The 15,289-nt window shown below is 40.1% G+C and overlaps 1 protein-coding gene across 19 annotated transcripts in view; it reads left to right on the forward strand.

Annotated features, from left to right (window-relative positions):
• RABGAP1L (RAB GTPase activating protein 1 like) overlaps positions 1–15,289 on the forward strand; it is a 245,480-nt gene that overhangs the window by 6,522 nt on the left and 223,669 nt on the right. For 3 of the 19 annotated variants that reach the window (XM_065070826.1, XM_065070821.1, XM_065070818.1), the window contains 2 exons: positions 633–896; positions 1,774–1,831. The exons of 5 other annotated variants lie outside the window; for them this stretch is intronic. The gene's annotated coding sequence lies outside the window, so the exon portion shown is untranslated. Of the gene's footprint in view, positions 1–632; positions 1,832–5,740; positions 5,796–7,580; positions 8,110–8,145; positions 8,338–10,043; positions 10,069–15,289 lie in introns of those variants that run through there. 11 more of the 19 variants (XM_065070829.1, XM_065070820.1, XM_065070823.1 and 8 more) reach the window with 9 other exon arrangements.

Below are 15,289 nucleotides of genomic sequence, written 5' to 3' on the forward strand. Positions count from 1 at the left end.
ATGAGTATCTTGGAGACTAATGAGTATTTATTACATACTCATAGAGGCACATGGAAGGTTACTGTATGAGGAAAAGCTTCAGCCTGCTAACAAAATCAAGATGTTGTGAGAAGCGCACTTTCTGTTCTGTTAGGGAAGTTTCTCCTTCGTACATAAGGCCACAGTATCTCTTAATACTTCTGGTGTTCGATGGCTCTGCTAGGCAGACACCTGCTCCCTGTGTGTAACAACAGGAGTAGGAACATAAGTTATTCATCTTCGTCCTAAAGTCCTCGGTCTTTACAACTTGACTGTACTGGAACTTCAGTTCAGAGATTGGATATCAGAAGGTTGTTCATCTGCAAATAAAGAGGCGTCCTCTGTTTTCATACACAAAAGACACCTTATATTTCCCTCCACAGGAAGTGCATATGCATATATACATCTATTTGCATATTAAATAGACAAGATAAAACTGTTTTTACCCAACACAGGTGAGTGAAACAGAAAACTAGTAGTTTGCTCTCACCTAGTAGAAAACTAGTTGAGAGCAAACCTGTTTGTACACTGATCTCTGAGGTGTAACAGCTAGAACTCACAAGGGTCAGGAGACAGAGACTGAAACAAACTGGCTTTGTCTTGCACTTCTCAAGCTCACAAATCTTAAGGAGAATCCTGGGATATGCAATGTGGATGTTCCAGCTCAAGCCCAGCACCACCGCTGTACGAACCATCAGGCTCACAAGCCATGCGGCGCTCTGACCTGAAGAGATACCACCCTGAAAGATACATTCCATGCGCTACCTTTAGCCTTAATGAATCTTTGGCAAATACCTCAACAAACAACAACACTGTCTCTCTGTGAAATACTATTCAGAAGACTGATGCAGCTCCCTGGAACTGATGTATCCACCCATGTAAGTTTATTAGCAGGAGATAAAAACAACCCAGAATATTTTACAAGTTCATAGATAACTAAAATGTGATTGGGCCCAGGCACAGGTTGTACAACCAGGACCTCTAGAAGGGGCTCTGCACTCCTTCAACCTAGGGAATGATGTTTGACTAAAGTACACAAAAGGAAGGGTAGCTTACCTCCTCGGTGGGAGGGACCGTTTTTGGTATCACTAACCTTTCTCAGCACTAAAGGTGGAAGGAGAATCGAGTTGGATCCACCACTCTCACCCGAAAGCTGTGACTAGTTCTTGTAATTCTCCATGATGATTAAATACTGAGCTGCAGCATAGCAAGTTATTGCTTCTCAAGTTTTTGGAAGTTCTCTGTCACAGGAATTTACTGTGTCATCAGACTAGAACTTCTTCATTGCTCTTCATTTGTCAGCTTTTCTCTGAAGCCTGAAAGAGATCTGTGCTCCGGTAACCTTGAATCCCATGGCTGTTTAGGTATTAGACATTACCAGCAGCCACGTGATGGATATTTTCTTCAGAAAACGGTTTCTCGCACAACTTCCAATTTTCTTACTCTTCAGAACTTGCAGATGAAGGGGTTGCTTTGAAGGTCAGGGCTCCTTGTGATAGATACACACACTGTTGAGTAGAGACATGTTGATGAAAGGGAAGGCTGTATTTGCCCCATGCCATGTTTGTGTGGGTACAGCTGTATGTTTTCATATATATACATATATATATATATATATAGAGAGAGAGAGAGAGAGATATCTCAATATGTACAGAGATACTTGGCGTATGTGCATGAAGATCAAGGCACTCCGTGATGGGATGGCAGCATTTCCTGTCAGACATTTTTGGACTTACCTAATTTTGTTTCTTGTAGTTAAAACAAGATAAAGATGATCTGACTCAGCATCATGAAATGCATGCATTGGAACTATGTAAGTACCAGGAAAAAAATAAAAGATATTACTTCATTTTTTTTGACAGAGAGTTATAGTCACCTGAGCATCTCAAGGAAAGCACAGTTATAGTCTACATTAATTGACTGATATGTAATTGGCTACAGCATGTGCGTGAGCACCTCTCATATTCAGTTGTCCACTGTGTATAATGCATACAACAGTTATGCAAAATATACAAGGAAAACTGATTTGACTTCCCCACACTCTGTTTAATGGTTTGGTAATTTTGCTATAGATTTAGACTCTGCTGCTTTTTCATAATGCCATACACAAGCCAGAGAGAAAAATAATAGAAGTCATAGTGGTAAGACCTCTCTAAAACTTAGATTATCAAGTGAATTTGTAGTACATACACAGTGAAGTGGTAGCTTACGTGAAGTAGTATTATCTCTACTTCTAGGTCTCTGCAGGTCTTCAAAAGATCAATATAATCATGATCAGCTTTTGCATTAAAATTACCTGATTTTTCCAGCCCTGTTTTATATAAAAGTCCAACCCTGAGATACTTAAAAGTGTAGAAATGATTTTTTTTCCCCATGAAATCTGAGCTCAGTAGTGACAATCAAATCCACATTTCTCAGAAGGAGGCAGCTTCCTTGATACCTATGCTCTTCTCCTTGCCCCCAAAAAAGGAGAAGTGATGCTCCTTTCATTTTACTGCCCATTTCCTGAGCTGAGCCCCCCCCTTTAGCAATGCCATTTGCAGCCTGGCACTCAGTTCAGATGTTACAGCGCCAAGAAGGCCACAAACAGCCCAGTCACTTTTATCCTGATACACAGAAAGGACCAGTAGAATCCCTTTGCATGCTTGCAGTCCCGTATGTAGTCATATATAGTTCTAATTGACTGAAAGACAGTAAAAAGGTTAAATTTATTATGCAAAATTTCAAAGTCAAAGGAAGCTTTATTGCCATCAGGAACTTAACAGCTAGAAAAGTCTTCTGCTGAGCCCTAGGGACAGGGATGGTGTTTCTCCTCACAAGGCACAGGACATGTTGACAGGTAGCAAAGGGATTTTATCTGTTGATGGTGTTACGCAGATGTCGTCAGCTGCGTCTTGCAAACGACACAGCTCTAAGAAGTGTGTAGCTACAGAAGGGATGCTGCTCTTTAACGTTTAGAATCTCACCAGAAAGGATTTTGCTCTTGTAATTAAGATTATATTATAGAGTTAGGTGTTTATATGCCACAGGAATCCTTCTGGGTGTAGTTTTCAAATGGTTCTTAACTACTGAATAATGTCTAATTCACAAAATTGTTCTAATGATCCTTATCATTCAGGCTATCTCATTCCCTTCTGTTACTTCTCTGGAAAGTTAGACAAGTCTTCCATTAATAATTCCTCATAGGTCTTTATTTTTCTATTATTATGGTATCTTAAGTTTCTGAGGTATTAATATTCTAAAGAGCAACTGCATTGCTAAATGACTCATGCAGAAGTAACAAGGAAATTAAGCCCTAAATTCGTAAATCTGCAACATACAAAAAGATCACACCAAATCTCATTAAAATATAGCACAGATATATAAGAATAACAAATTATTGTTTGATTTCTACAAAAAGAACATTGGTAACTTTTAAAATCTCTGTAGACACAATCTCATTTTTAATTAAAGTTGATTTGTATGGTTATGCAATTACATATTATCTCATTAAAATGTCAAAATACTTCATAGTCATTCCCTTCTCTCTCAGTTCTAACACTGGGTAGTGTAGATCTCAATTTATATTTGTAAAATAGAATAATACTGTTTTTTTTTGAGGCAGCTAAATGTGAAAGAATTTGGAAATTTAGTCTATAGCTGTAAGAACACAAAGGCCACATTTTCACAATCAAAACTCTAGAAAAACTTGTGTGTGTTTTCTCCAGCTTAATACTGCTAAAAATAAGCTATTGTTTCCGTTGCAGTTACTGTCAGATTCTTACTGGTTTATTCTGTCAGAAATAACTTGTCACCTCACTTCTGTGCTATTGAACCACCAAATATGGGAAACTAACAATCAAATTATAAAATGGATTATCTATATTCTGTTCTTGATTATGTGGACAGTGTTTATTTAGGGCTGTGTCACTGTTTAATTAGAAAATTTGAAATGTTCTGAACATCTTAAATGCATCAAACTTCTCCACGGCTTGTATCTAGAAAGCCTCAATAAGCAGTCGAAAAGTGAAATGTGTCCCATAAAGTATTGATCAATTACCTGTTGAAGGCAGTTTGACTTCTGGCATATGATGTTTGGCACCAGCCCTGTGATTTTAAGGGTATCAAACCTCCCTAGAGAAAAGTCACTGCATGAGCCTATTCCTGAGTATTTCCTTCCAATGCTGTTAGTTATCAACTCTCAGTAAGGTTTTATATTTATTTCAGAAATTCTGATTTAATAAGAATAATACAAACACAGAAAAAGTTGCTGGGACCATGCCATCCATGCAAATTTCACACTATAGTATATTCTCAAATAGAGAGAAGGTTAAATGCAGTTCCCTCTACCAAGACAAATGGTTATATGTGAGCTCTGTAGAGGGCAGGTTGTAGAAATACACGTGGGCTTCATAGCTCCAATTAAGTGTGCAACTGGATTCCTGTATCACCACCTGTGCAGCAGTATTACACTTCAGCTCCTTGTAGTGGATAATGCAGGAGAGGCCTGGCATTGATTTTTGTTGTTGTTTTGTTGGTTTTCTTGGTGGATTTGAAAAGAAATGATCTTAATTTCTTCCCCCCGCAACGTATGGATGCTCTGCATCTTCAGGATTTGTATCACACCTCACAGGATACTAAGGATATGAAGATTTAAGTACACTAAAAAAGAAAGTCCCATTATGTGTTTTAGCTCAGGAGTTCATTATGCAGCAAAACAATTATTTCCATTATCAAACAAATGGGCTGATACATTTATTTACTTTTCCGGTACTCATACAGACTGCTTTCTTTACATCAAATTCTCTTTCTTTTTTTTCCAAGGCTGACCAATCATATGTCTTTGAGTTTTCAGATGTCCAGCTGAACTTCTTTCAGTCATACTTGAGTGTGACTCAAGGTCAACTTGTCCAGACTTCTGGTAGTGCTGTATGTTCTCCACAGATTTCTCTCATTGAAAGGAGGTGCCCGAAGCTGAGAAGTGTTCTTCACCAAAAGCCTTTTGGAGCTCAGTGGAGTGGAAGAATTGCTTTGCTTTTCTTGTGTTTGACAGTCTTTTCCTACATTTCAGTAAAGCAGTCACATTTTTTTATACTACTGAATTGCTGTTGACTCATTTTCTATTTGGGAACTGCTATGATTCAGGACTTCTCTCCGTAAAGGAACTGCTTATCCAGTTTGTCTCCAGCTTATATTTTTGCAGTCAGTTATTCCCAGCTATACATAATAGTTTCTTGCCTTATTGAATTACATCCTATTTACTTCAGATCTTTGTTCCAACTCATCACGATTTGTTCAATGCTAATTGCATCTTCCAAAATGCTTCCAGCTCTCACTCAAACAGAATATCCTCCACAAATATGATAAAAAATATTCTCCTGTTGCATCACGTAAGCAGTTCAGGACTTGGGATGCGAGCATCTGGAGATCTCACTTGGTACAGCCTTACTGGGTGGTGAATCACTTGACACAGCTTCCGAGTGCCATTTTCTAACCATTTCACACAAGTTTTGTCTGGCCCGTGCTGCTTTGTCCTTCTGACGAGAGTATTAGATGATGTAGCGTCAGAAGCCTTGCTGAAGTCAAGATTCTGTTATTTGTTTTTAAGATGTTATTATTCATTATTATTAATTGTGTCATCCAAGGCCTTACAATTAATTTGCTTAGTAGTTTGTTCCAGTATTTTGCCTGACACAAAGTAGGGCTGGCTGGCCTGATTCCCATCCTTTTCTTTCTTTTTAAGGTAGGCACTGTTTCCTTTTCCCGCTCCTGTGGACTCTCAGCTCTGAGTTCTGAAGGTAATTGCTAATAGCTCAGAGATTGCTGAGCCATTTCGCTAAGTATGTTGGCTGGAACAGCTGGCACATGACTTTCGTACACATCTTGCTTTAGTAAAACCAATTTCTTTCCTTAGTTTAGCTTGGTCATTTGTTTTTATGTTGTCGATGTTAACCGTGTAAACCATCTGATTACAGCTGACATTTTGGAGAAGAACAATGCAGAAAACATGAGGAGCACCTGTTCTTCCCCAGCAATCTTTTGCGTAATCTTTTTGTTGTTACACTCTATGGCTTTTTGATGGTTTTAGCTCATTTTGTATGTTAACCTTTCTGGATTTTCCCTACATATTACAACAGTCACTTTGTTGTGGGTTTTAGTAATTTAAGCTAGTTTCTGCTTTTTTAAAAGGTGCAAAGCCATTGAAATGGTTAAGATTTAGCCAGACTCTTCTCTTGCTAGCTTGCTTTCTCAATTGCGATGCTCTGTTTGCAGCCTTTGTGGTGATTCTATAGGAGATGGCAAACTTTGCAGAGTATACTTTGCCTTAGATTTGCTACAGTGGGGTTGGGCATTCAAGCTGTGAGTTTGCTGAAACTTATTTTCTTCAAGCCTATTGGTTTGATTTTTCTTCCTTCCCTTTTGAAGAGCTATTAAATTAATGACCACCGTCACCCATATCGCCTCCCAAATTCCTTTCCGAGTAGCTATCTACCTAGTCCAAGTCTTGTTATCACTAGTTGCTATGCTTTGGATGATTTTGTTCAGATTAAAGTACCATGCACTTGATCTTTTTCATTTGTGGGTTGCTAAGGGTCTTTGCTGTGACACTGCTCTTTTCCTTTCCACCATTATCCAAAGATTTTCACTACCTCTTGTGCCATATGTTCCTTTTCTCCTACCTGCGCTTCCTGAACACTCTGCCTTTCCATAACAATAACCAGTTATGAGTATTTATTAATAGTTTTCATTATCAATATACTGACTTTCAGTTCCTCCTGTTTATCGCCCATATTCTTACACAAGCGTGCAGCATCTGAGTACAACGCCAGGGAACCTTTTTTCTTATTATTCCTCTATTGTAATACTCAGTAAAATTGTTCCCTTCCTCCCTCTTAATTTTTCTTGTTTCTCCATGCTTCTGTGGTTTATCTGAACCTGGGGTTTGATAAAAATTATCTGAAGATAATTTAGTTTACACTAGCTACGGATGACTAGTAAAGGCATGTAATGGTAACAAACAAAGTGAGGGACTGGTGTAGCATCTCCTTTGCTCGCCTCGCCAGCTTTGAGACGGGTTTGTTACAGCGCAGCAATGCAAAAAGACAAATAAACCAAATAAATCATCTCTCTGTTTGCACATTCAGAGTTTGCTCTGCTTTTCTTACAGCGTACAATAAGCATTCAGGAGAACTAAACACTTGGACGTATCAACTTTCAGTAACTGTGCTCTGATGGTGCATTAAAAATTCCTCCAGAATTGGAGCTACATGTTTTTGCTGCTACAATTAATTGCACTTCAGCTTTTTCCCCAAAGTTGGGGTTTATTGTCACAGTGACAAAACAACACACAGACAGGACACAGCTAGACACAGCCCGCTTGTCTTTCACCCAAAAACGTTGTTTTATTTCAGGCTGTGCACTGACATTCCTTAAGGTTTTGCTGATCCACATCTGAAATGGAAAGAGCAGAGACAAGCTGAATAAATTATGTGGTTAATTTGAATGTAAATTGTTTCACACGCAAGACGAAGAAAGAAACCAACAGGACAATCTCTTTATTATTTAAACATAAGCAATGCTGGTATTTATTTAAACATACACGTATATTTACTATTTAAATATTTGTTTAACCATACAAAAACACTGTTGATAAGCAAACACTATCTACGAGACTGGGGTACAAAAGGCAAACTTTAAAAAGTTGGTGTGGGTTTTTTTTCTGAGAGCACCACGATCTGCGGGTCGCTGCCACAGTTCTAAAGTTGGAGTCAAGAGTTCTGACGCCTTTAACCCTTTCCTGCGAGCGGGACCGTTTCTTTGGGGCCGAAAAGCGCCGTTTACCGGCGGCGCCGCTGACACGCGGAGTCACAGGGGGAGGGAGCGGCGCTCGCGCGCCCCCGCGCGCCCCGCCATCCGCCCGCCGCCGGAATGTGGACGGCGCCGGCCCGGCCCTGAGGCGGCTGCGCGGCCCGCCGAGCCGTTCCCGGCCGGCCTCCCACCGGCCCCGCTCCGCTGCGCAGAGAGCCCCGGAGGCGGAGGACGCGGCGGCGGGAGGACGGCTCGGCTGGCAGCGGTGAGAGGGGCGGGCGCTGCGCGGGCCTCCTTCGCCGGGTGTGGGGAGGGAGCGGGGGGGTCTCGCGAGGGCTGCGGGCGGGAAGCGCCGTCGCTCCCTCAGGAGAAGCGGCCGGGCCGTGTCGCGGGGTGACAGCGTCCGCTGACCTGAGGTGGATTCCTCCTTCCGCGGGCCCTGCCGCCTCGGCCGCGGCCCCGGGAGCCGCCTGCTGCCCTCGGCTGCCCGGCCTGGCCCCTCCCGGCGGCGGCGGAGGGAGGAGGCGTGAGGTGCGTGGCTGTTCGGGGGCTGGTGCCGGTGCTGCGTGTGGTGTTTGTGTGCGGAGGGCAGTTCCCGTGCGCGGCTGGCGCGGGGGGACGGAGGAGAGTGCGGGATTTAAAAAATAAAGTTGTTTTCGTGGTGAGGGAAGGGAGAGGGCTGTGGAAGAGTTCATCTCCCTTCCTCCTCCTCCTTAGGAAAAGTGAAGTCACTTCCCAAGAGCCCAAAGTAGCAAACTGCTGTCCTAAATCTCTGCTGTCTACATGGCTCAGATTCATCCACTTTTTTTTTTCTTCTGGTGTGTGTGTGGCAGGGATCTTTCCTCCTTTCCTCCTTTCCTCCTTTCCTCCTTTCCTCCTTTCCTCCTTTCCTCCTTTCCTCCTTTCCTTCCCCTTTTCCTCTTCTCCCCTTTTCTCTTTTTTTTCTCTTCTTTCTGTTTTTCTCAAGCCTCCTTCCACAGTCAGGCCCTCCCTAGCTGTGACCCGGTCCCAAACTCCTTTTCTTTACATAGGGTGCTTCAAAAGCTTGCAGAGCCCATCTGAAGCGGGTCTGGAGCTCCGAATGCAATAGACTGGGCAGCTCTGCTCACCTGGGACTTCGTGGAGTGTGCCGTGTACTTTGCTCTCACTGTCACTCTTTCAAAACTCTGTTGTTAAGATTGCTTGTGTTGTAGATAAATCATAACTTATCATATTTCATAGCTGCGTGCATGTATGCATCTATTATTTTGTGTAAAAGGGGGAAAAAATATTTAAAGTGTCATCTCTTCTTTAAAATGGAAACAAATCCAGCCGCAAACAAGAAATTGCTTGCTTGGGTAAGTGTTGCTTTACTCTGTCACTGTCAGGCTGTGGTCTCATAACCATGTTGGTGACTTTTCAAATAAAACTTTGGAGAAGGGTAACTGTCCTTTCTGTCTCCAAAGAGGGATTTTGGTGATGTTACAGGCAGCATTTTCTTACCCCTTTAAATTCGGGAAAGGTGCTGTCTAAATCTCTGTCATATAGGCCAAAATCCTGAGTGCCTGTCAGATTGACTTGTGCTCCAGATCTTATGAAGATTAACTAGGACTGTTAAGATTAGTTCTGCAAGGTATGCCTGTGTGTATGTTTTAAGTAGAATTGTAGTCAATAAAACAATTTGTTTATGTGGGTTGTATGGTATTAATGATACTAATGAAGAGGTTAGTTTGCAGTGTAAACTTGAAGGGACTACAAATATATTTACACACAGGAAATACAAACTGACTCCAGTGTTGTAAGAAATGAAGCTAAACTGGAGCATTTTTGGAAGTACTCTGCAGTGTTTTCTTTAAGATGGTTACAGTGAAATGTGTTGCTTGGTTAAAAATAGAATTCAGTCCTTTAAAAAGTGATTCACTGACTGAGATTTGGTCATGTTAGCAAGGGGATTGCAAAAAGATCTAGGGCATAATGTGGCTTTCTGTGAAAACCTAGTTCCTGGTGCGTACTCCCCGGCATTTGAAGACAATCTGTGTTGTGGCCGCACCTTCCCTTGTGTCGTCAATGGGACTTCCACAGCTAGGAAGTGAATTAAGAGAATTGATCTGGTCAAAAAGCAGTACTTTTATTTCTTTTTTTCCCCTCTCTGAGTTACTTTTTGGTTAGAACAACTTCCTGAACCAGCTTGCTTGCCCAGTCGTACAGACATTGTCTCAATCCAGAGAAGGAAGAGGTGTGTTGGTAGGCAGGAGTGTGTAACTGCAGTCCTGGTATGGTCGCGTAAGTTGTGATGGGTGATGTGCTTATCTGGATTGTGATTTTATGGTCAGTAAGTTAATATAAGAAGGCACTACTGCTGGGTTTTTTATTTGCTTATGCCACTTGCGGTGAAGTTAGCAAAGGATAGTAAGGGTGGTAGGAGCTCGCTCTCAGTTCTGCCTTACCTTGATTGTGAAGGTGTCTGTTTTTCTTTTTTATTAACTTTTGGCAACATTAAATGGACTATGGCTTTTTAAGAGCCACCTCTCTGTTTCTCTTCTGTGCATCCACAGAAGCAGCTGCTGTCTTCTGCTCTCTCCCTTGTATATCCTTTCTTCTCTCTAGACTTTTTGTTGATTCATTAATTGTAAGGAATGATCTGGGCATTGTTAGATAGGGACTTCTGTAAGTTTATCCAGCTTTAATTTAAAAATAATCAGTTGTATATTGTTATTACTTCTGCTATAGTGGGAAGGCTATTTCAGACTTGGCTAACAATTGCTTTACAATCCAGATCAATTTGTCATTGAGTTATACCAATTTTATGTACTGATGTATGTTATATTGGCATTTTTGATCTTTGTACCAAAAGGAGCAACACTCTTAAACATGTAGATGCAAAAATGTGTTGAAGTGCAACACTGGGTGTTTCTTTTCCCATTTGACCACTTGCTAAACTCATCTTTGTTGTAATAGCTCTCACTTTCTCCCAATTAATTTTAGCCTCTGCCTTCTAAGTGCAAGTTAAAATGTACATTTCAAGCATTAACACTGAGGTTCATAGAGGTGTCCTTTTAATGGAGAGTAAGATGTTTCAAGTGTAATTTCAGGACCCTCAGATACCTCCCATCTGGTCCCATGGACTTGTGTATTTCCAGTTTCCTGAAGTGCTTCCGAACTCCATAGTCCTCTTTTGGGGATGACTCTACTCCAGCAGACTCTGCTGCTTGGCTCAGGGCTTTGGGAGGCTTGTGTGTGGACCTTCCCAATGAAAAGTAGAGCAAAAAAGGTATTGAGTATGTGAATTTTTTCCATTGCTACCAGGTCCCCTGTCCCAGGGAGCAGAGGGAGCACTTTTTGCTCAGCCTGCCTTTTGCTGCTGATTGTTGCTCTTCATCCCTTGTCAGTTTGAGCTGCAGCTGGATGTTGATTTCCCCAATGCTGTCCTTGCATGCACAGCTGTGTCAGTGTTCCTCTTGTGCAGCCTCTTTCTGCTTCTACCTCCTGTGTGCTTCTGAAGCAGAGATCGGAACTGGTTCATTTTACCCTTCCATATCTAGAAAGGTGTGAGACTTCGAAAATAAATATTTTTAAGTTTTCTTTAATAAATTATTCTACCCTCGGAATGAAATGTTTGAATGAAAAGATGTCAGTTCCTCTTAAGCAATAAGCATAACCAAACTCTTGTGATATGGGAGTAAGTCCTGTCTAAAATATAGAGTGCAACTTGTACTGTGGTGCCAAGGAGACAAAACAATGAGAAAAATGAACCACACCTCTTTTTTCTTTGGCCATAATTAAAATGATTAATGCCAAGTAGCGATTTACAGCCTCAGTGTATGCCTATCCCTTTTTGAGCATTGTAGATAAAAAGGAGATGTTGATAATTAGCAGCAAGATGGTTGAATAAATATTTAGCTTAATGCAGTCTGTATGTAAGTGCTTTCAATTGAAATTCATTTGGTGTTTTTCTGTCGATGTATAAATTCCTTTTAGAAATTATTGCAATAAAAATTTTTGAAATTGAGCCATTTTAAGTGTGTAATGGGGGATTTTTTTTCTCATTTATTCAACAAAAAAAGAGAGGGAGAGAGTTGTTGAGTTATACTCTGTGCAAACAATTTAAACCAAAGTTCTTAGTTGGTTTAAACCTTCTGCATGACCTTGCCTGCATTTTCTTAACTGGTGTGATCTGTGCTGAGGGACTTCTGTTACCTTAGCAGCACCAAGATAAAGCCTTGGTTGTAGGCCAAGGTATGCCAGGTACTGGTCTCACTTTTCTGTCTGAATAGGTCATCCGTTTGGTCTAGAAATATGTTTTTTTAGCATACTTGGGAGTTCTGAGTTGTTTTCTAATATAGTAGGAAAGTATTTGCGTCGAGTTACATTTGTCTGCAAAACGATGCTCAGTAACTGCTGCTGTTTATGGTAAAATGTCGGTGTGCACATTTGCCTTTCGAGTGTGATCTTTAGTTTTATGGTGGAGCTCATTACTAGTGATGGTGAGCAACTCTCTGGCTTAATTGCTCAAATTCTTAGTAGCTCCTGTATGATTTCTAAATAGGAAATAAAAGGTCAAAGGGCAGAAGAAGAAGTGAATGGTATTTTTAAGAACCAGTAAATGATCAGAACAGGATTTCAGTCACTGACTGAATGTAAGAGTGGATCTTGAAGGCCGTTTGCCAAGTGGCTGAGTATGGTTTCCATATTGCTGTGGGGCTTAGAAGTGCAGTAACTCACTCAACTTCGTATAGTAAGTTGGTGATGCGGATGAGGAGTGGAATGGATGAGAATGTGACAAAAAAGGCCTTACTCAACACTCGCTATGAAACTTGTGTTGTAGTAATCCTTTTATTATAAGGAATCAGTTTTGAGTAATATATCATTCACGACCAATCCCTGGTCTTTTCTGGCAGGCAAATGCAGTTGTCAGAATGTCTCTTATATTATCTTTGGTTTATTGTTGCTGTTGCTGTTTTATTCTTCCCAAAACTTCTATATGGCAAGTTTTGTATTGCAAGATGTAGAGGTCAAAGTTTCCAGAGGACGGTTACTTAGTAGTTATGGAATAGTCTTGAAGTTATAGTTCTTGTTAGTGATAAGTGATACTTAAACCTCTGTAATTTCAGGGTGCTGAATGAAGTTAAGTAGCTGTACTTTCAATTCTAGCATAGCTGACCTTTCTAATTAGGTCATGTCTGTTATATGTACCTTAGGACACACCACCAGATTTTTATAGGGTGGGAAGCATATTACGGATGCTCATCCATTGCACTTGTCTGTGCATTTGATGGGCTAACCTTATTTTTCCTTTTGGAAAGAGTCAAAGTTAAGGGCTTTCTCTGAGAATCTTATTCTAAGGATTTAATTTTATTGTGAGCTAATTGTTAATTTTTGTAATCTTCACTGCTGTTTAGGCAAATAGATCCTTTTATTGTAAGGTTTCTACCTTAACTAGAAACGCACCACCGCCCTCTCTGCAGCAGTGTTTTATTTAAAAAGTAGTTATATTGAAATACACTGCTTTACGCTCTATTCAGTACAATTACTAATCTCAGGTTATGGCCTTACAGCGGTATAATAGTGGCATGTCTCTAGGTATTTTTGAATATTTTTATTATAAATTCTGTAGCAATATGCACTTTCTGAAACTTCTCCAGTGTAAAACAGATCAAAGTCATTCCATTTAGGTATTTTTACTTGGTTACTTTGCTTTGTAGAGATCCAGAGTCTCTTTATCCACTATTTCAGCGTAATAAGTAAGATGGTTCTAATTTGTGCTTCTGTTGTGTATGCAAACTGTTATTGTGTTTTTTCCAAAATCAGACAAAATTATTTTGCTGTGGTCCTCAGCTGTGTTCCAATACCCGTATTTGTGTATTTTGTACACTTATTGTATACACATATTTGTATTTCTAACAAATGTTACAATTTAAAAATGTATGTATGTATGTTAGATTTTTCTTTCATTTTGCTGTCAAACTCTTCATTCCCCTCCCAAAATTTTAACTTGGAGTGGAGGTTCTGCTATGCCTTTTCAGTTCTCAGGCCTTTGCAGACAGCTGAGAGTAAAAATAAAATGCAAATAATCCCAATCTGATGCATTGCCATTGTGTGTCTATATTCAGATGATACAAAATACAAGATCCAGAATTGTAATGTAGAAGTAGGTGGAGAAATTCAGTAACTGGCTAAACTTTTAAAATAAGTTTGCAAAAATACTTTGGAGGTTTTTTAAATTTGTTCTTAAATAAGGTGCTGGAATATATCCCTTTACTCAGAGTGCAAATGCTGCAAACTGATAACAGTTTTTCATAGGAGCCTGTTTATTTTGGTTTGGTTTTGTTTTTTTTTCAGACATTATTGAGAAACAAGTACTAGATTATATGGATTAGACTGAGCCATCTGAAATGCCTGTGTCAGAAAAAGGATTTTTTTCCTATTCTATGAACCCTTTGTTTTATTTGGTTCCACTGTTGTATACTTTCATTATTTCCTGTTATTTTGAAGAAAACTCTCACAAGTAACTTGGTGGCAGTGCTGCATAAGTACGAGCTGTCCCCAGTCCCAGCTGCTTGTTTTTGTCTGCCCTCTGTGTATTTATTGTGTTGACATAGGTGCTTGTGTACTCAAGTGTTGAAGTGGCTGAAGAAATGCTCTAATCTTCCTTTTCTTCTCGGTGGTTGGTTGTCAGTCAGTCACTGAAGGTGTCTATCTCTTGTTGTGTGTGACTGCCCGGATACATGTGCAATCTCAGCAGAGAAGGTGGGAGAAGTTGCAGCTTTTCAGGCAGTTCTTCACCTCCTGCATCTTCAAGATATTACTGAAATATCTGTAGCTTTTAAGTATCAACATTTTCCACTTGGATTTAAGTGGCTGTGAGCACTGGAGTGCAAAACAGCAATGGAGTTGAAATACAACTGTTTATATGTGCCAGCAGTTGGTCTGGGAGTAAATCTCGGACTGGAACTCCGATCAGGCGGTGCAGTGGAGATGAGCCCTTGGAAATACTAGTCCTTTCTGTTCATGTGGACAGAGTTTGTGTTTGCTCATAATGTACACTTCTGTCATAAAAAGGTATTTTTATTCTCATTATACTTGATTCTAATTGTTAACGGTTAGTGTCGGCAGTATAAACTTCCAAGAAATTTGGAACTGCTAGCTAGAATTCTTCTTAGAGAGAACTGTTTGAGGATTTTGAGGAAATAAGAGTAAGGAATGAAAATGACTAAGGCCATGGTACAAAAGTCAATAATTGATTTTTACATTGTTTTGAATGTTAATTGTTCCTGTTTATTGCTATAGGGATATATAAAAAGTGTGAGGGAAGAGAGTTAATCAAAATGTCCAAGAAAATACTTTGTCAAGGCTCAAAAGAGTAACGTGAAGTTGGAAGTTCCCCATAGTTGTCATGAGTGCTAATTTGTCTTTGACCCTTATAGCTTCCCTTTTCTGATTCTTCTTTCATCATATTGAGACATCAGAAAGCGAGACTGACTATAAAGGGGACAGATGGAAATAT

The sequence above is a fragment of the Columba livia genome, chromosome 8 (assembly GCF_036013475.1).
Source record: "Columba livia isolate bColLiv1 breed racing homer chromosome 8, bColLiv1.pat.W.v2, whole genome shotgun sequence".
Classification (NCBI taxonomy): Eukaryota; Metazoa; Chordata; class Aves; order Columbiformes; family Columbidae; genus Columba; species Columba livia.